We start from the raw sequence: 20,860 nt of genomic DNA, 5'->3' as shown, positions 1-20,860 counted from the left end.
CTGGCCATACATGTGCATAAATGTTAGAGCTGCATAAGTCAAACATAGAATATATTAATGTTCCTCTAGCCACATACATTTTTTTATTTTTTGGCACAGCAGTTCAATGTGATAATCTGAAATTTCTATGGTGATCTACTCAGTCAGGAAATTAGAGCTCATCCACAAACTCATCCACAAACTCAGGTGGTTCACCCAGAAGTTGGTCAGCTAACCCTGCTCCTGTGGTGTTTCAGGAACAGTGTAATTGTGTGGTATGAAGTATTGTTTCATTTTAATAATGTCAATGTCACTAACTTTTGAGAAGAGAGACTGGTCATTCTAACTGTGACAACTACCCAAGCTGCACTGAACACACACTCAGCAAATACACTGTCTGCTGGACAAGCCAGATACTTTATTGACAGTGTGTAGAGCTCTGGCCATTTGCAGATCTTCCCATACCAATAGACCACTGGGTCTTGGTCCACATAGACCTTTTGTACCATATAACCATAGACCATATAATCTTGGACCATCATCTGAATGGCCATTGGTTTTGCCACTTACTCAACTTCTGTTGCCTTCCCCCTGCCATTTGAAACCAAGCCATTGCAGAGGTTGGGTCTGATATTTCTGTTGCTGGTGTTGTTGCTGGTGCTCTTGTTGATATTGCTGGTGTTGGCTGCTGTAAGACAACAGCACTGCCCTCTCTGAAAGTTGAAGGATGCATACCAGAACTTATTTTCGGGACTCCAGGGTCGAGTCATTCTTTTTCCAGGTCTCTTGCTTTCTCGACAATCCACTTCTTTTACAGGAAAACAACCCTTTTTGAAAAATGAATGAAAGTGGTCAACATTTCTTTGTGCCATGGATCAAGTATTGTGGCACAGATGTACTCTTTGGAGGACATAATCTTTCTTTGCAGCCTTAGAGTAATAGCCAAGTAAGGGATTGAGCTCTCAACCAATTCATGCAATTCTCTGTTGCTGTTCACACCAGCAAACCTTTGAGACATCTTTTTTAACTGGTATTATAGCAGATGAAACAACTGGATAGCTTAGATCATCTCACTGTCCTCAGTGCTGATCTCCTGTGTGAAAACCTCAAAAGGCATTAGGATTTGTGTCAGGCATTTGACTAGGGTCCTTTAACCATATCCATGCTCATGCTTTTCCCAGTTATATCCCCTCCTCTTAGAAGGATATAAACGGTGATCAATCTGTACTGCTCAAATAGATGTTGCAACATGCAGTCGGTAGAGTTCCAATGTTTTGGCACCACCTGTGTGAGGGCTTTACCTGGTACTCTATTAGCACACTGGATCATCCTCAGCTGCTTCTGGGCTTTAAAAGAATGGCTGACATGAGTGCACATTCTTACGCAGGTGGTCAGTATGTTGCTGACTATGCCTTTTTGTTATTTATTTCCTGCATAATCAGGTTGCTGCAATGTGCCAAACACAGGACCCTGAAATATTCACTGTCTGCCATGGCCTTGACTATATTACTGCCATTGACAGTGGCAACAAATCAAATTCTGAGACCTCTGGGTTGCAGCCATTTAAACACCTTGCTGTTTAAATTCTTCCAAAATGCTTGCAGCTATATGGGATTCCTCCATGGTGAACATCGCTACTGTTGTGTGCCGATGAACACACTTAAACGTTTCTTCAGTAACCTGCAGATAGCTGTTGCCTAGCCCCAAACAAAAGAGATCCAGAATGCAGTGATAAACATGTAATTAGTTGCTTCACAACTGCGCCACATGTCTGTTGTCATATGGATAGTGTGATCAGCAATCTGCTGCAAAGCTTGTCCAACCAATTGCAGCTCATCGTGATGCAGCACTGAAACAGCAACTCTGGTACAATACGTCTGGTGGGGAACCTTCCATTTCGGACATGTTTTAGCCAACTTCCCAATGTACAAACTTGCTGTTGGGTGGTCACATTCGTAGGGCCCCTCCTGCTTAATCATGCCCATAAAACTAGCTTGGATATTTTACTTTTGTGGTGCCACTGAACCAGCCGAATTGTGGCGAGAACCAGGAGGTGTAGACTCAATGTGCACCTTACGTAGTTGTCACTGGATGCAGTGGAGTCTCCATCTGAGTCTTGTGCCATTTTGAGGTTGCTGATGCCAGTGAAGCTGCTGGCACACTACAGGGGGCAGAGCTGCTTTGTGTAAATCTGTCAACCTCTTCGTCCTCATCACCTTCCACCATGATCCGACCTGAGTCCCCTCTCTCATCACCACCACCTGCAGGAATTTATTAAGGTACTCCTCCCACCTGATTGAGTGATATTTTTTCATATGGGTTGTTTGGCCTACAGTACCATAATATGAGCCAGGCTTACCTTGGCGAGCATTTGCAAGGCAAATGGAGCATATTACAATGCTATCCTCCTGCTTGCTACCTCTAAAGAAGTCCTAAACTGGGAAGGAGGAACTTTTTAGAGAGCTACTGGTACCACTGCCAATGCCCGAAGAAATGGAGGTAGGTGGGTGTGTTGATGATTGTCTCTCTGCAGTGCATACTTCAACTGATGTATTGGTGGATGCAAGTCTCAGTGGGAGTCTTCCAAATATGGAAGCTGACAGTGATGGTGGTTCCCTCTTAGCAAGTTGAATAGAAGGTATAATGTGAATGTCCTCTGAGCCCGCTTCCATGACAATGACTGATTCATCCTCCTACCCTTCCAGAATTCTAAGGCTTTCAGGAACTTTCCTTTTCCTTCAGTTCTCATGGCGGGTCTCAGACTCAGCAAGTGTCCTACCTATGTCTAGATCATCAGATGGGAGGCTTGGAGAACATGGTGCATTACACTTTCTTTTTCTTGCTGGAGATTGGGAAGCCAATGTTTTAATTAGAGGCACATCTATAATCAGCAGGAAGCTCAACCTCCTATTCTGCTCCTATGTCAGGAAGAACTATTGCTGGCTGCGGCTCCCATTGTCCACTTTGCTCCATTTCCTGCAACGATTGGCTATTCGTTTGTGGCAGAGACCACTCCTATTCAGACTCTCTTCTTATTGACATGATTGCAGTAGCAGCCTCACTGAGAGTCATGAGCGTGGGCTTAGGTTGGGGTGGTGCCATCATTGATTTATTCATGGTGCAGCTTGCTGCCTGGAGGACAGTGTGCAGGCACACAATGTTGCCTAAAAAAGGAGGACAGCGGCAAGCCAGTGGTGGCAGTCTACTTCTTCTCCTTCTCACCGGCCACTTCTGGACAGCACCCTTCTTATGGCCGTCTTCAAGCTCTGTCAGTTGGAAATTAGCTGTGCAAGCAGAAGCAGAGGAGTCACGTGTTGTGGTCACATCACTTTGTGCCGGGCTTTGGTCTGGCAGTACTGTGGGTGATGTTTCTTGTGCACCTCAAACTAAAAAAAACAACCAAAAATGTGTGAACCGTGGCATTTTTGAAGTTTGAATTATTCATAATACAGACAATACAATTTAATGAGGTTATCTAAAATAATTAACAACAACACTGTATTGATTCAAATCCACACCATAACATAATATTTCAGTCAGGATAACAACATACAGAACTATTTGCTTTATGTGAATTTAAGTGGCGTGCAACTATAAAGATAGAAGGGTACTGGGAAAATGGAATAATCCTTCAAAAAATAATGCTGGTGTGCATCTATGGCAGGCACGGGAAGTGGGAAGTATAGAATAATCTTTAAATAATTAGTGCTGGTGTCTGCCTATGGCATGCAATGAGTGTGCAGAAAATTGAATAATCCTTAAAAACTTAAGGCTGATGTGTGCTTATGGCAGGCAGGGGGTGCAGGGAAATGGAATAATCCTTATAAACTGAATGCTGGTGTGTGTCAATGGCAGGCAGGGGGTGAAGGGAAAATGTATCATTCCTTAAAAAACATATGCTAGCGTGCACCTATGGCAGCCAGGTGGTACAGGGAAAATTAAATAATCCTTAAAAAAGTGAATGCTGGTTTGTGCCTACGGAAGCCAGGGAGTGTGGGTAAAATGGAATTATCCTTAAAAAAATGAATGCTGATGTGTATCTATAAGCTAAGAGAGGAAGACTTATGTCAAGCAGGGGGTGGACAAAAGATGCTGGTGTATCATTAGGGACTATGAGAATTCCATTGGGAGGCAAGGAGATGAAGGGAAGAATGAAAACATGCATGTAGTACTATAAACACTGTTCACATATTTACTACAATGATCCTCAAACATATTAAACTGATATCAGGGAAAAAAGTAAAAAATGGAACAAAAAATGCCATAGAGGTCTTCTAACAAATTCCAAAGAAAATGGCTTTGTAAACTGGAAAAAATGGATTAATAAACTAGGCAACTGACTGAAAAAGTCCACCGGCCACATGGTCAAATAACAACAACAGCAAGCAAGGAAGCATGGATAACAAAGAATACATTCAGGCCTATGGCAAAAGCACACTGACTAAATACACAAAATGGCTGCCGGCCACAAGTCAAAGGACAACTGAAAGCAAGGAGGTATGTACAACAGAGAACACATGCAGGCCTGTGGCAAAATCAGACTGCCTGCCTACACAAAGTGGCAACCGGCCACATGGTCAAACAATAACAGCAATCAAGGAAGCATGGAGAACAAAGAACACATGTAGGCCTATGGCAAAATACCACAGGCTGCCTATACAAAATGGCTGCTGGCCACATGGTCAAAGAACAAAAGCAAGCAAGGAGTTATGAAGAACAAAGAACATATGCAGGCCTATGGCAAAATCACACTGCCTACACAAAATAGCCATTGGTCACTTGGTCAAACAATAATAGCAAGCAAGGACACATGGGCAACAAAGAACATATGAAGGCCTATGGCAAAAGCACACTGACTGACTCTACAAAATGGCCTCCAGCCACATGGTCAAACAAATACATATGTATTCCTGTGGCAAAAGCACACTGGCTGGCTTCAACAAGTGGCTTCTGGCTACATGTTGAAAGAACAACAAGCATTGAGGAATAGAAAACAAAATAAACAATGGCAAAAGCACACTGATTGGCACACAAAATGGCCGCAGGCCAAACGGTCAAACAAAAACAAAAACAGAGACATGGACAACAAAGAACACATGCAGACCTATGGACACTGACTACACAAAATGGCCACTGGCTTCACGGCATGGAGAACAAATTCAAAATGGTGGCCTATGGCAAACACACACATACTAGCCAGACAAAGGAGGCATGGTAAACAATGAAGAAAATACTACAGTTAATTCAGTAATGCCAAAAACATAATTAGCTCTGAAATATTTTACAACAACAAACATCCTCCCAAGGCATGAGATTACCCCACAAAAATGAACTTTTTCAGAAAAGAAGATGTGAAATACAAACAAAATGTATCTTTTAATCCAATGCCATCCCCGGACTAAAGCATATATTTTTTAAAACAACATTTGCCACATAAACAGTGGTTTCATATACCCAATGACTAGTACTGGCTAGAAGGCCCCCTGGGCAGACTAGGCCACTTAGTTAAATAAATGAATAGTGAAAATGTAACAAATATGGAGAAAATTTACTTAACTGCCCAACCTTTTTCTCTTAGAAAAGATAAAATATTAAATACAAAAAATAATAGACCCCTTCTGCAACTCCAGGTCACCCACTACAAAAACAATCAAATTGAAAAATTGAAAAAAGTGTAAATAAAAATATTAGTGCATGCCTTATATGAAATAGCACCCTATTGGAATGTTTTTGAACTTACTTGTTGTGGTGTCCCAAAAACAAAGTTCTTAAAATTCAATAGTATATATCTAGCAGGAATTGCAGACAATGAGAGTGATTCTTTCACCTTTCACCTTGATTTTCAAATGAAAAGTGACCGGGAGCTCGGCAAAGCACGGGAAGAGGAAGTTGAAGTCTTCGGGACACCTACCTCCTGGTGAAAAAAGTAAAATAAAAAAATGTTTTTCATACTAAAAAACAACCTGAACTGTCTGGTCAAGTGGAATATTAACTTGAAAAGGTATTTTCAAATTGATTTATCTGCTTCTTCAGTAGACAATCTACTTGCAACCACTGGAATCACAAAATGGCGCCAGAAGGCTCCATGGTGGCTGGAAATCGTGCTAGCAGGCGGCAAATCTCATTTGACGCTCATGAGAGTGCATTTACCAAGCCTCGCATGTGTGAATGGGAATATAATTCTGCCAAGCACTGGATGATAGAAATTGGCAGGGGCTCTGTGTTACATGCATAATGAGGAGTTTCCCAGATTCCACCAACTCTGCGTGCAGAATTATATTTCCTTCTGGGCCTACTTGTTACACCTCACCTGGTGAGGTGTAGAATTTTGACAAATTCCCAGGTGTACCAGTAATGGTAAATCTGGGAATGCAACAAAATCCATAGGAGGATGTGTGTGAACACCTATGCTCCACCCATGGAAAGCCTCTCCGGGGCAGAGTAATGCAACACAGCGATTTGTGCTTGTTGGACAAGGCCCCTTTTTACATTGTTACCTCAAATATTGTGCTTTCCTCCTCCTATTTTTCTGACCTTCATTTTGTTGGCTTTAGGACTCTAAACACTTTACCTCTGATAACCAGTGCTAAATTGCCGGTGCTCTCTCCTCGAATCATGGTATAATTGGTTTACACTTGTTTGGCATATTTGATTTACCTGTAAGTTGGCATACTGTATGCCTAGGGGCTGTAAATTAAATGCTACTAATGGGCTTGCACCACTCACTGTGCTACCCACAGAAGTATCCTTTCAAACCTGTCTCAGGCCTGCCACTGCAGTGTCTGTATGCACAGTTTACTGCCACTTTAAAAAATACTTGCCAAGCCTTCAACTCCCCTTATTTTGCACATCGATCACTGCTAAGGAAGGCTCTAGGAAGCTATATGGGTAGGGTGCTGTCTAAGTAAGAGCCAGGGCACATACTTTTCTGTTTTACATGTCCTGGTAATGAAAACTCCCAAAGTCATTTTTCATGACTGTGAGGCCTGATCCTCACATAGGTTACTACTGGGCGTTCCCTTTTACCTTTTTAAGTGGTAATTCCTGCTCAGAAAAGAGTAGCTTTGTCATGTTTGGTATGTTTAGAATAGTGGTGATAAATCCTGCTTACTGGTGTAGTTGGATTTTACAGTGCTATTTTAGAAATGCTACTTTTAGAAAGTAAGCATTTCTCTTTGCTTAAAACTCGTGCTTTGCAGCCTATCACCAATCCACATCTAGGGCTGGGTGACAGGTACACTTTGGGCATACTTTCCAGACAGCCATAACACAGGAAGGGATGGGTGTGACAGGGAATACATCTGCATTCATCTGTAAACTTCTTGTGCTGGAAGAAGTCATTCACACTTTACATGTGTATAGATTGAACCCTGCCCTCACACAAAGGGATAATATATCCCCTTAGGGTCCTCATGAGTCAGTGCTGGGCTTAAAGGGATTGTTTCAAACTTCTAAGGGTTCCTTTGAAGTAATTTTTGTCATCATGGACATCTTAGAGTATAAGTACTGGGGCTCTGTCCCCATGTGTTTAGATACTGTGTGGACTTATAACCAGACACTGCTGGCTCTATATACTGCACATTGTTAGAGGACTGCTGTGCTGCCAGGAAGAACTGTCATTTAGACTACTTGCTTTGTTGTGCTGGAAGAACTGCCACTTTGCAAAAGTGACTGGATGTGCTGGCCTGCCTGTTGCTCTCAGTGTGCCCCCCAGTGATCTACGAGGAAATGTTGGCTTGCCCTCTGTTTCCCCATGACCAGAAAAGACTGCCTGGACATGCCTTTGCCATAGAACTATAAATCCAACAAGTACAGGTGCCTAAGTCCAGGGCGTGTTGAGCACTTTTGGCTCCCTGGAATCAGGAGAGCAAGTGGAGCATTCGCTGTGCCCCAGTTCTGAAGGAGGAGAGCTGTTGTTACAGATAGCATATGCTGTGAGCTTTGCATTGCCACAATGTTGAATGACCTCCGCGATCCCAGCCAGATGGAAGCACTGATCATGTCTCTGGTGCCACCAGTTGGAGGGAAGCCTGCGCAGGTGTCCCCCATGGCACATTGCTCAGCAACCATGGGGCGGGTCAGGCACGAGAACCGTTTTTGAGGCCCCCTGAGCAGCACTGTGTGGAACCTGTTGGGCAAGGCCGGAATTTGAAAAGCAGGTCATCCCTGAAGTCAGCTAGTATCCCTGCAGCCATCCCTAGCAGGAGGTCTCCTGTGGCCTGAGGAATCACGGTTGCCCTGCTAACGAGGACTGCCACACTCTGAGCCAGCCTGCAGGAGTCCCTAATAGCCCACAAGTCTTCTCCTATGCAACTGCAGAGTATGGAGCATTGCTTTATGAAGTAGACCTCAGAGGAGGACCACGAGGGGAGTAGAAGACTGCACCTGAGACAGGCATTAAACTCATGTGACTACCTTGTGGGGAGATCTCAACGCCTCGGATCACTTTTTCCTGGGGTGATGCCTGGAGCCTCCCTACTCATACCGTATAACACGTAGTAGGTGCACAGGTGCTCCTGAGCCCTATGTTTCATAGCTAAATACACTTCTCTCAGTTAGGCTCACAAATCTACCTTAACGGTACTAATAGGAGTGCAGGTGCTCTGGGCCCTATGTGTTTTCCTCAAAACAAGTCTGTATTATGTGCCAAGTATTTATGGTCGGATGATGATATATGGTGGTTCATGTGCTTTTCTGTTGCATTTCATGCCTTAAGTATTGCCTGATGTATGTTGTTTTTGCCTTGCATTTTCTAGGACAATAAGGCCCATATTTATACTTTTTTAGCGCCGCATTTGCATCGTTTTCTGACGCAAAATCAGCGCAAACTTACAAAATACAATTGTGTTTTGTAAGTTTGCACCGATTTTGCGTCAGAAAACAATGCAAATGTGGCACTAAAAAAGTATAAATATGGGCCTAAGTACTATCAAAGTAATGGCATTGCAATAACAGTACTTAGGATTCATGTCATTTTTGTTTGGCTTTATGGACAATTTACTCTCTCTCTCTATATATACATTTATATAATCCTTTGTGGGGTCTCATTTATAGTGTGTTAATTGTGTTTCTGTATGAGTGTGTTGCACAAACACTTTACACATTGCCTTTGAGGATAAGCCTGACTACTCTGGGCCAAGCTATCAGAGGTGAACACAGGTTTTCTTTAGTTTGTGACTGATTGTCCTGACTAGAGTGATGGGTTCTGACTGGCTTAGGTTCATACCCTAGCTTACCAGGAACTCCATTTCTAACAGTGCTAGATTGTGTTTCACCAGACTTATCAAACCTAGGCTAGGTGGCCTTACATGGCATGGTAAACCTTACTTTAGTGTTGCATCACCCATGTGCCCTCCCTTGTGTTGCACAAGGGTGATGCAACACTTTGATAAGTAAGCCCCTTAATTTATAGTCTGCCAATGTATTATTTGTGTCAATCAAGAGTGGAACAGAGGAGTGCACGAAAATATCTTTAATTTATATTACAGCTGAGTGGACACCCCTTATTTTTATTTTGGTCTTCAGTGCAATAAAAATGTTCTGCGACCAACATTGGCAAGAGTGGTGAGAACAGGCTGCCTGTTGTTGTGCCCTAATGTATACAACATGGATCCGACATGTGTCACCTGCAGTTTAAAGTGTTGTTGCTGGGCTGTCAAACAGTAGTTCCTTCTTTCTGATATTGTTGCTGCAGAGGCAATCAACTCATTATTCTTAAGAGCTAGCCCATTCCACTGACAAAGGTTTTTAAATATACAGGGCCATATTTATACTTTTTGACGCAAAACTGCGCTAACGCAGTTTTGCATCAAAATAATTTGCGCCGGATAACGCCATTCTGAAACACCATGCGGGCGCCGTATTTAATCAATGACGTTAGCCGCCGGCGCTGCCTGGTGTGCGTGGAAAAAAAACGACGTACACCAGGCAGCGCCGGCGTAGGGGGATATGGAGCTTGGGCGTCAAAAAATGGGGCAAGTCAGGCTGAGGCAAATTTTTCGCCTCAACCCGATTTGCGCCATTTTTTTCGACTCCCAACCCCCATAGAAATGACTCCTGTCTTAGCAAAGACAGGAGTCATGCCCCCTTGCCCAATGGCCATGCCCAGGGGGCTTCTGTCCCCTGGGCATGGTCATTGGGCATAGTGGCATGTAGGGGGGCACAAATCAGGCCCCCCTATGCCACAAAAAATAAAATAAAAATACTTACCGGAACTTACCTTAATGTCCCTGGGATGGGTCCCTCCAGCCTTGGGTGTCCTCCTGGGGTGGGCAAGGGTGACACGGGGTGTCCCTGGGGGCATGGGAGGGCACCTCTGGGCTCCTTCCGAGCCCACAGTTCCCTTAACGCCTGCCTTTTCCAGGCCCTAAAAAACGGCGCAAAAGCGGCCGTATGTCATTTTTTTTGACCCGCCCACTCCCGGGCGTGAATTTTGCCCGGGAGTGTAAATACGGCGCACATGCCTCGGAGTCAATTTTTTAGACGGGAACGCCTACCTTGCATCTCATTAACGCAAAGTAGGTGTCCACGCTAAAAAATGACGCAAACTCCATGGACTTTGGCGCTTGACGCGTCTAACGCCAAAGTATAAATATGGAGTTAGTTTTGCATCGGAATTGCGTCAAAAAAAACGACACAATTCCGGCGCAAACAGAGTATAAATATGCCCCACAGTGTGTCATTATAACATACTTATGTCAAAGTTCACATGATATATGATCAATATGTTTACACCTTCTCACAATAACTCAGTTGTAGTCTGGGCAGTTTGTGAAGGATACAGAATTTCATCATTTGTCTAAAAAGCTTTCTAATTGCTAAATATTTTTGGAAAATAGGAGCACTTTTTACCTAATGGTGGATAATTTCATGTTATTTCCACCACTGTGTGTGCAGTTTAATGTCTGCTTCCTTGTACTTGCCTTGTTTCCTCTGGGTGCCTGCAAGTGGACTACCTGGTGCTCATCATATATACTGTTGTTCATGATGAGAAAGAAGAGTAAAAGCTATATGGTTTTGGTATGTAATTTTTGATTGTTGTTACATTCCCCTATGTGCCTGTTGAATGTTTGCAAATTGGATATCTTTCTCAAGTGCCAATGAGTCAACCTGGTGGAACCTTCACTGACTGTTACTTGAATTGGATTGGATTACTTGAATTAAAATCGTTTTAATGTATACTTTGTATTCAGCCTTTACTTGCAGCCACAGTAGATCTTTTTCAAACTCAGAAATTTACTATGTGTGATATATATTGATCAAATTTGTTCTTGTAATTGTTAACGTTTACCCTCCACTATGCGTACTTAGGCATATTACTGTCAAGGGCTACCCATGGCTATGTTGGCGAATATTCAGACATTTCATCTGCTAGAATTCCACATCTAGACAAAGGTAACAAGTTTAGTTCTGCTCTTCCATAGGACAATGGGGTAATTGATAGTTTATGGTAAAATTCTACCGAACTCAGTAAATAATCCATATTTGATGGGAATCATGACATAGGCACGCCACAATGATTAATTGTCTGTATCCTATATTTGGCTGTTGATTTACCTTCCCCATCCCTCCTACTTTGGGATGAACAGTGCTGTGAATTTTGGGAGGCAGCCACCTCAAGATACCCTTTAACTCTGGCTTTTCAAAATAGTTAGAAGCTTCAGTACCATCGGTGTCTATATGTCCTTGAGACACAAATTTGCACTGTATGGCTCGGATGTCCTCCAAAAGCTATACAATAAGAGACAAAGGAGCCCATGCTAATGAAGTGTATGGCTTTAGTCAAGTCTCTTGAAATAATGTTTGAGTTCTGCAGTTGAGGAGAAAAAACATTAAAAAGACAAGTAGAACTATTTATAAACAGATGAGACAATGGGGGTCATTATGACCCTGGTGGAAGGCGGAGAAGCGGCGGAAAGACTGCCAACAGGCTGGCAGTCTTTTTTTTTTGTATTATGACCATGGCGGTTACCGCCATGGTCATCCGCTGCTTCTCCGTTCCGCCCGCCAGGGCAAGGATGACCGCCAGGCTGGAGACCTGGGTCTCAAGCTCGGCGGCTGTCACTATACCGCCGGCGGTATTTTGACCCGGCTTACCGCCGTGGATTCCTTCCGTGGCACTAATAGGGGTCTTCCCCACCCCCCACCCCCACCCGTTTGCCTCCCCTACCCCCCCACCACCCATGCCACCCCCCAAAGGTGGCAGGACCCCCCTCCCCACCCCGCCCCCCAACATAACATCATTCATACACACACGACACGCACGCAGGCACCACCAACACACAGACACGCTCACACACCGACATACATGCCAACCTCCACACACACAGTCAGACACGCACACCCACATTCAAACATACACGCACACATCCATACAGACATACCTACAGACATACACGCACTCATTCCCAAACACACAACACCCCAGCAAGCATACACGCACTCACACACCCCCTCTACATACACACACGCACACCCCCATGCACGCACACAACACACAACACCCCACCAGCCCCCTACCCTCCAAACGATCGACTTACCTGGTCCGACGATCGTCTGGGAGGGGACGGGAGCCATGGGGGCAGCTCCGCCGACACCACACGTCAACAGAACACCGCCACGGCGAATCACAGGACGTGTTCTGTTGGCGTGGAGGTGGAGCAACCTCCACTTCCCCGCCTCCCGCCAGTATGGCTGTTGGCGGCTCTCCGTCCAAAAAAGGACGGAGAGCTGCCAACGGTCATAATAGGCCGAGCGGCAAACCGCCACCACTGGCGGTCTTCCGCACGGCGGTCCCTTGGCGGTCTTGGAAAAAGACCGCCGAGGTCAAAATGACCCCCAAATGTCTCAGCTTCATCTGAAGTCTAAAGGTGCTTGTGGATGGTGGTCATCTAGGGTCAATAAAATGCCTTGGATGTTCCTTACTTAGATTTCTAATACCACCATTTCCATTTCACACAGCTCCTTGATTAGATAAGGTACTCAAAAGTGGCAGTGTAAATATGTGGGCTGTTTGGTTTTACACAGGCTGATGGAGCTTCATAGAATATCGTGCTATTTCATGGGGCTATTGACATGGACATAGGAACAGTAATTTGAGAAGCAGACAATCAGTGGAGCTAGACAGTTGCTTCATTCTTTACCCCATAGCTAGCAATACACAATGGAACTAACATCTCTAACGAGTTGCATTAAATCATAACATAAACCCTTGGGAAAAGCATTCTTATTCAATTCTCATATTTGTCCATGACTATTTCTGTCAACGGTTCAATATAAAAAGTCTTCAGAAGGGTCTCCACTTTTTAAGAGAAGTCCTTTATTCATCATCCCCAAATCTCTTCAGCAAGAAGCCAAAATGTGGTTTCATGCAATACATCACATCAGGGCCAATAAGAGGGGTGAGAATAGAGAATCAACATTATGACAGGCATAGGCTATGTGGATGTGCTGCTTGAAAACAGTCTAGTTGGGTTTGAACACAAATTATATTTTATGTGATCCCTTAGATGGTGGTATGACTGCGTGCTATGTAGGTACTATCTACCTAACAATGATTTGTTGACAGAATACTATCATACTAAAGGATGATGAAGGAAACATTATGGCATGGTGTAATGGTGTAATGGTGTAATGGTGTAATTGTGTAATGGTGTTAGGTGAATTGTGGCTCACCTGATTAGAGGATGATGAAAACGTAAATATTAAGGCTGAATGGAATGTTGTCAGATGATTGAGGGCTCATCCTTGTGCGTCAGTGGACTGATCTGATACGATTGAAAATTATTTTATATTTTGTGGAAAAAAACGACGTACACCAGGCAGCGCCGGCGTAGGGGGATATGGAGCTTGGGCGTAAAAAAATGGGGCAAGTCAGGCTGTGGCAAATTTTTCGCCTCAACCCGATTTGCGCCATTTTTTTCGACTCCCAACCCCCATACAAATTACTCCTGGAGTCATGCCCCCTTGCCCAATGGCCATGCCCAGGGGACATCTGTCCCCTGGGCATGGTCATTGGGCATAGTGGCATGTAGGGGGGCACAAATCAGGCCCCCCATGCCACAAAAAATAAAATAAAAAATACTTACCGGAACTTACCCTGATGTCCCTGGGATGGGTCCCTCCAGCCTTGGGTGTCCTCCTGGGGTGGGCAAGGGTGACAGGGGGTGTCCTTGGGGGCATGGGAGGGCACCTCTGGGCTCCTTCCGAGCCCACAGGTCCCTTAACGCCTGCCTTTTCCAGGCGCTAAAAAATGGCGCAAAAGCGGCCGTACGTCATTTTTTTTGACCCGCCCACTCCCGGGCGTGAATTTTGCCCGGGAGTGTAAATATGGCGCACATGCCTCGGAGTCAATTTTTTAGACGGGAACGCCTACCTTGCATCTCATTAACGCAAAGTAGGTGTCCACGCAAAAAAATGACGCAAACTCCATGGACTTTGGTGCTAGATGCGTCTAACGCCAAAGTATAAATATGGAGTTAGTTTTGCGTCGAAATTGCGTCAAAAAAAACGACGCAATTCCGGCGCAAACGGAGTATAAATATGCCCCTTAGTACTTAATTTTAATATATGTTTTATAGTGTTACTTGTCGTTTCAAGTCATGTCTTTAAATTCTGACTAGGTAAATATGGAGTAATGTAATTATTTTGGCCTTTTACCTTATGAAACGAGGTCGGGTAAATGTAATGTATTGGACATCTTTAATAGAAGAGGCGCTCCCCGCTTGGGCAGAGGAGCGTTGCCCCTCGCCAGCAGCAGCTGCTGCAAACCTTTTACAACAAAAAGATAATAAACTAAGTTTATTATCTTTTTGTTGTGAAAGGGGAGGGGCTTTTGGGATGACGAGGATTAGGGGAGTGCACAGAGGTTGTTTACCCTCCACTGATGTTTGGAGCCTGTGCTGGAGGAGAGAGGGGGCACGCCCAGAACCAGTTGTATCAGTATAATTACAGGGGAATTTTCCCCACAATTTGAAGACTCTTTGAAACATCTTGGAACTGGACACAGAAATGCTAGAAGGACTCACCAGGGACTGCCATGGACTGCTGCTGCTGTGCTGACCTGTGATCTGCTTGGTCACTAGAAAGGACTTGCCACTTGCTGCATCCTCGTTGTGTTGGCCTGTTGCTTGGCCCCTTATCCTGTGGGCCTTTTCCTGAAACTGTGCTCCCCAGGGGCAGGGTGCTGTGGCCCCTGACCCTTGTATCCATTTTTAGCACGAAGAGTGCTTTAAGATATCTTAAGCCTAAAGAGCTTTGGAAAGCACTTTATATCTTTGAGGCTTAGTGCTGGAGGTGCTGTCTCTGTTGGTGCTCTAGTGCTTCAAAATCGCTTTATTAGTGTGGCAAGGAATCACTGCCGCTATCTGGGCTTAATATGATGCCCTAGGCGCTTTTGAGAAAGCACATCACTGTGTCCCTTGTTCACCGCCGCAGCCCAGGGGGGGGGGTTTTATTGAAACGCGCGTAAACTGTGCTTCACAGTGCCCCTGGGGCACGAGCAAACCCACTTGCTGAAAACCGGAGCAAGCGTGCTCCTATCAGTGCCCCCGGGTCGAGGTTCGCTCTGTGGAGCACCCCCGGGGCACCAGTAGGCCCTGACTTAGGGCCCTTCTCCGATGCAGCCCAGGGAGAAGTCTAAGGCCCTCATTACAACCTTGGCGGTTGGTGTTAAAGTGGCGGTAATACCACCAACAGGCCGGTGGTAAAAAAAATGGAATCACGACCATGGCAGAAACGGCCAACATAGACAGCCACTTTAATACTCAGACCGCCATGGTGGTAGAAACAAACACAGCGGCGGTAACCGCCAACAGACAGGCGGAAGACAAAATACTGCCCACAGTATTTCAACACGCATATCCGCCACCTTTTCCGGGGTGGAACCAACGCTATCAAAAGCACGGCGGAAACAGTACACAGAAGGGAAAACACTCACCTCTCAACACCCAATGAGGAACCAGGACGCCATGGAGCCCGAACTACAGGTGTTACCTATGCTGCTCTTCCTCCTGCTCTAACAGGAGCAGGACAGACGCCATCGACGACCACGGTGAGTACTGCACCTACAACACAGGGGAGGGGGGAAGAGAGTGACACACACACGCAACACGCAATACCCCCACCCACAACCTCACCCACAACCCCATCCAAACAAATACATGTAGCAACATTACATATACAACCCCCACCCCCTGGAAGAACGCAAGGACAAAAGGAAATTACTGTAACCAGTGTAATCATGAAAAATCTGATAGTCAAAAATCAAAATTCAGTATATACAAATATGTACACCAACTACACAAGTCTGGATAGTGTACCAATCATTGTCCGTGGACCACTGGTCCCAAAATGCACACTAGATACAGGCACCTCAGTGGGAGGAGGAGGGGGGCACCTTAGCCAGATGAACGCACTACACCACTGCTGCACGAGGGGGCTCCATGCCCATTGCTGTATCCTGGGGAGTCCAAAGCCACAGTCTCTCAAGTCCCTCCAGTTGGTGGTTTGCCCACTGCTTTATCCTGGGGAGTGCAAAGCCACAGTCTCTCAAGTCTCTCCAGTGGATGGTTTGCCCACTGCTTTATCCTGAGGAGTGCAAGGCCACAGTCTCTCAAGTCTCTCCAGTGGGTGGTTTGCCCACTGCTTTATCCTGGGGAGTGCAAAGCCACAGTCTCTCAAGTGGATGTCATTCTCCAGTGGTTCTGGAGGGGTCTGGTGCCCAGAGTGCTTCATCCTGCCAAGGACTGAGGTAGTGGATGTATCTCTCCTCCTCCCAAGGACTGAGGTAGTTGGTGTATCTCTCCACTGGTTCTGGAGGGGGCGTAGTGCCCAGAGTGCTTCATCCTGCCAAGGACTGAGGTAGTGGATGTATCTCTCCACTGGTTCTGGAGGGGGCTTGGTGCCCAGAGTGCTTCATCCTGCCAAGGACTGAGGTAGTGGAGGTATCTCTCCACTGGTTCTGGAGGGGGTCTGGTGCCCAGAGTGCTTCATCCTGCCAAGGACTGAGGTGGTGGATGTATCTCAACACTGGTTCTGGAGGGGGCATGGTGCCCAGAGTGCTCCTCGTGCAGTGTGGCCGGTACAATTCCCTCACCTGGTGTGTGTGCCACGAGATTGGCGAGGTACAGGTAGCTTGATACGCCATGGGGGCAGCCACATACCCCACACTGCTGCAGCTTCGCCTTCCACCTGCAGGTGCAAACAGTGATGGAAGTCATGCCTCAAGGAAGCTGCGCAGGGTCCAGGAACTCTCCTCCAGCCTCGGACTGCTGACCACTGAGGATGGTAGCCATGTCAGTGGTGGTGCCACTGTCCGAGTACGTCGCGGGGTCGGTGGCGGTGCTTGAGGCGGTGTCTGTGGCGGAGGTGCTTGCGGCGGTGTCTGTGGCGGTGGTGCTGGCAGTGGTGCATGGGTCAGCACCTGCCGATGGACACAGCAGGACGTCTCCTGCAGCCTCGGACGGCTGCCCACTGGGGAAGAGTCTGGGGACTGTCGCTGAGGCTGTAGACATGCAGGTGGCTGTGCAGGTGGCGGTTTTGGTGGCGGGGCAGCTAGCGGTGTTCGCCGCTGTACAGGTTGGTGTGGTCGTGGACAGAAGGTGTGACACTGGTCCCTCAGTCGGTGCCACCATGCCCTCTTCTGACCTGCTCTTCTGCTTTTGGCCCTTCCCCACCTTTGATGGTGCCGCAGTTGTCTTGCCACTATCCCCTTTTGTTTTTGCTGAGCCCTTGGTGGCTGGTAGTTTCGGCTTCTCCCTCCGGGATGTGGGCACCTTTTTCACCTTGGCAGGTGGAGGAATGTCCTTGCCCTCACTACGTGGCACGCTGGCAGCCCTGATGGGTGGCGCACTCGATGAGCCCGCAGTTGCTGGCACCACTGTGCCTGGGGATTTGGTGGCTGAGGTGCTGGGCTGGGACCTGGAAAGCCTGGCCCTAGGGGAATGACGGGGGGAGGTGAAGGGAAGAGGTAAAGGGTTGCCAGGAAGCATTTTTTAGACACACTGGGACGGGAAGATGGAGGGGGTTTGGGAGTGGAGGAAGAGGTAGTGGTTGTAGGAGGTGTACGTCTGCCAAATTTGGGTGAAGGTGCATAGGCCAGAGGCTGTTGTTAGGTGGATGGCTGTTGGGTGGGTGTGTGCCTGCATTTGTGTAGTTTGGGAGGAGGGCTCACAGACACACAGGGAGAGGACACAGGGGATGTGTGAATGGTAGTGGGGGTGGTGACTGCACGTGAGCGGTGTGTGGTGATGGGCGTGCTGGTGATGGAGGTAGTGGCTGAGGATGTAGTGCATGGAGGTGTGAGTGGAGACGAGACAGGGAAGGAGGAGGAGGACGTGGAGGAGGGGGACACAGTGGAGGCTATGGATGTTGCTGTGTCTGCATGGGGATGGTGCTTGTGTGAGTGCCTGTGGGATGTGTGGTGCTTATGTTTGCCTGAGCCACTCTTGTGTGTTGATGTGTGTGCATGCTGGTCTAATGGTGTGCTTGGGATAGGCTGAGGTACAGGGGATTGGGTCTGGGTGGAGGAGGTTGGAGGGGGGAGGCTGGACACAGGGACAACCCTCCTGGGTGAGCAGGCACGGGACACACGGTGAGTGGCTGCTGGGGGGGCGGTGCTGGTAGGGGGGGTGGCGGCTGTACCTGTTGATGCGGTGGGCACAGAGGTGCCCGCCACCGCAAGGGAGCTCTCATCAGAGGAGGAGTCGCTGTCACGGGTGTCTGCTCCTGTCCCCGCCGTGGAGCTCCCCTCGCCCTCCGTCCCATTGGTGGCTTCAGACTCCGTTGCTTCACCCTCCAGGGCCAAGTGGGTTGCAGCTTCCTCCTGCTCTGGTGCCAATGATCCTCCACCTGATGATGCTATTGCACACAAGAACAGGGAGACCACAAAAAGGGGGAGGAAGACAGAAGCAAAAAATGTTCAGTGCATGCAACACCACTACCGTTGGCAGACACAACACACAGGGAGCAGCCCTCTGCATTACGCCATGCACTAACAGTTCCTAGAAATTTCACCTGACCATGGGGTATGAGGCCTAAGCCCAATTGCTGCACACCTCGAAGTCACAGGAGCCTGACTAGATGTAGATGGCTCTTACCACTAGTGGGGTTGGGGTGCCAAATAGCTTGCCTCATAAGGGACCTTGCCTACCAAGTTCGCCCTGGCCTAGGGGAACCCACTGCCCACCTCCCCCACCCAGCCACCTCGTTATGCATGCAGAGTCAGCTGAATGAAAGTGTACTCACCCCCCTTGTGGCTACTGTGATGTCCTCAAGCGCCCATCCAAATCTGGATACGCCACCGCCAGGATCCAGGACATCAGGGGGGTCATGGTGCGACGGGCACATCTTCTACGTTGGGAGGCCATCCCCAGCTGGGCCTCCGTCATCTTCTTGCTCCAGCGGCACAGGTCCTCCCATCTTTTATGGCAGCGGGTGCTCCGTCTGTGGTAGACCCCGAGGGTCTGGACGTCCTTGGCGATGGCACACCAAATACCCTTCTTCTGGTGGACGCTGACCTAGAGGAATGCTACAGGGGGAAAGGAAATTACTCACCCGTCCGGACCACATACTCATTGCCCACCGGTTCCCAACCATGCCCTGATGCACATACACTCACCATCCGCACATGCAAGCCTCAGCCTCCCCATGTATCTTCCATCCACACCACTCAAAACAGGCATTGTCCATGCAGCATGCTCACAGTGTACTCATCTGTTTGTCTGGCGGACCGTACAGTTGCGTGTACTGGGGGAGGACCCCATCCACTAGTTTCTCCAACTCCTCCGAAGTGAAGGCAGGGGCCCTTTCCCCAGACACTGTTGCCATCGTCGCTTCCAGACACAGGTCACAGCAGCACTTGCAGTGTAGGTCCTCTCCTGTTGAAGGTCAGGTATCAAGTGATTAAACAGACAGAAAATGGCGGTCACGTCTGCGGCGGTGTGTACCGTCACCGCCGGCATACATCGTAATTGGCTTCTGGGACCCATAGGGCCCAATGTTAACCAATGCAGAATTGCACCGCGGTCTTCGGCCGCCCACTGCGACGGTGTACAACGTCAGCGCAGCTACCTCATATCCCTTGTCCCACCTTGCAGGTCAGGCAGTCGCCATTTCAGGGGGCCACATGGGATGGATAAAAACTGCGTCACACCTATCTAGGCCGGGAATACAGACAGATACCGGCACATTGCGGATTAATAACGTTTCTTCAAATAACACATTGTGATACCTCAGTGTTGGATGACTCTCTGCTCGCTGTTCTTCTCCATAGGGCACGTCTGCTGGGGCAGGTGATGAGATGGTGGCATCCTCCGGTGTACAGACCCCTGGTGGACCTGTCGACAATGGAAGAGAGACACATCATAATCACATACAGACTTGATCGTGCAACAATCCTGGAACTGTGTACCCAGTTGGAGCCCGACCTGATGTCAGCTATCCTCCATCCCACAGGGATACCCCCTCTAGTGCAGGTCCTGTCTGTACTTCATATCCTGGCCAGTGGGTCTTTTCAAACAACAGTGGCCATGGCATTAGGGATGTCCTAGCCAATGTTCTCTAACGTGTTGTCCAGAGTGTTGTCTGCACTGCTGAAACACATGCGCAGCTACATAATTTTCCCTCAGGTGGAGGATTTGCCCACAGTGAAAGGTGACTTCTATGCCCTGGGACATATCCCCAACATCATTGGTGCCATTGATGGTACACATGAGGCATTTGTCCCCCGCCGCAGGAAAGAACAGGTGTACAGAAACCGGAAAAGCTACCATTCAATGAATGTGCAGATGGTGTGTTTGGCAGACCAGTACATCTCCCTTGTGAATGCCAAGTATCCTGGCTCTGTGCATGACGCTTACATTTTGAGAAATAGCAGCATCCC

Source organism: Pleurodeles waltl, chromosome 5 (assembly GCF_031143425.1).
Source record: "Pleurodeles waltl isolate 20211129_DDA chromosome 5, aPleWal1.hap1.20221129, whole genome shotgun sequence".
NCBI classification, from domain to species: Eukaryota; Metazoa; Chordata; class Amphibia; order Caudata; family Salamandridae; genus Pleurodeles; species Pleurodeles waltl.
The sequence above is the reverse complement of the archived record's forward strand: the minus strand, read 5'-3'. Positions refer to the sequence as shown.